The following is a 1,425-nucleotide window of genomic DNA, read 5'->3' on the forward strand; positions in this document are numbered from 1 at the left end:
TCACTTCATTTAGTTCAGTTTTAGTTTAGGTTTATTCTGTAAAATAAAAAAAATTAATTCTAACTAGGAATAAGGAGTCTTTATGTCGTGTTACCGAGGACCTCATTTCAAAAAAAATACGCCGCCTAGGGGCTTTACCAGGACTAAATAATAAAAGGCCTAAAGCCCGAAGTGATCTTAGAAACCAATCACGTTTCGGGAAAAAAATCTCAATATCGTACTCGTCTAGAAGAAAAACAAAAATTGCGTTTTCACTATGGTCTTACAGAACGACAATTACTTTACGTTCGTATCGTCGGAAAAGCCAAGGGGTCAAGAGGTCAAGTTTTACTATAATTACTTGAAACACGTTTGGATAACAACCTTTTTCGATTGGATATGGCTTCGACTATTCCTGTAGCTCGCCAATTAGTTAACCATAGACATATTTTAGTTAATGGGCGTATAGTAGATATACCAAGTTATCGTTGCAAATCCCGAGATATTATTATGACGAAGGATGAACAAAAATCCAGAACTCTAATTCAAAATTCTCTCGACTCATCCTCTCATGAGGAATTGCCAAACCATTTGACCCTTCACCCATTCCAATGTAAAGGATTAGTCAATCAAATAATAGATAGTAAATGGGTTGGTTTGAAAATAAATGAATTGCTAGTTGTAGAATATTATTCTCATCAGACTTAAACATAAACTCAAATAAAATAAAAGGGGTTTGAGCAATTTTCTTCCCTTTCATTGAAGTAAATGAACCCAAGATTAAGTAAGAAAAATATGGATTTGATTCGGATTTTCTCCCGTTTATGTATATGTATCATAGACCCAAGGGATATTTTCATTTTCTTTCTAGAATTTTTCCTATTTTCTAGTATTTTACGTGTCACGACAATTAGGAATAGAGAATCTATATCAATGAAAGGTCTAACTAGTGGAATAAAGGTCTTCATTGCTATTTGATCCAGTATTGTTAGTCATATCGGTCTATTAAGTGCAGGTACGGAAATAGAGGGATTCGAACCCTCGGTAAACAAAATCCTACATAGCAGTTCCAATGCTACGCCTTGAACCACTCGGCCACCTCTCCTACATAACGATTATGAACCAAAAACCGAGTAAATAGGGAGTTATTCATATTCCATTATAGATTATTCGAATAGGTACATCCATTTTAACTATACAAATAAAAATCGAAAATTTTTCATCAAAGTAAAGAAAGCCATTTCCTTCGAGGCTCCGAGATAAAGATCAAATTCTTTACTTACGAAAAATTGTTAAAAATGGGATTCATGTTTGCAAAAATTTCTCCCTTCTATTTCTAATATTTAGAATGGATTAAATCAATGAATTAGAATGAATCAACTGGTTGATGGGTCTAGATTTTTTAGACTAGAGTTAATGGATACCTTTCTGTCATAATTCTATAGA

The sequence above is a fragment of the Olea europaea genome, chromosome 11 (assembly GCF_002742605.1).
Source record: "Olea europaea var. sylvestris chromosome 11, O_europaea_v1, whole genome shotgun sequence".
NCBI lineage: Eukaryota > Viridiplantae > Streptophyta > Magnoliopsida > Lamiales > Oleaceae > Olea > Olea europaea.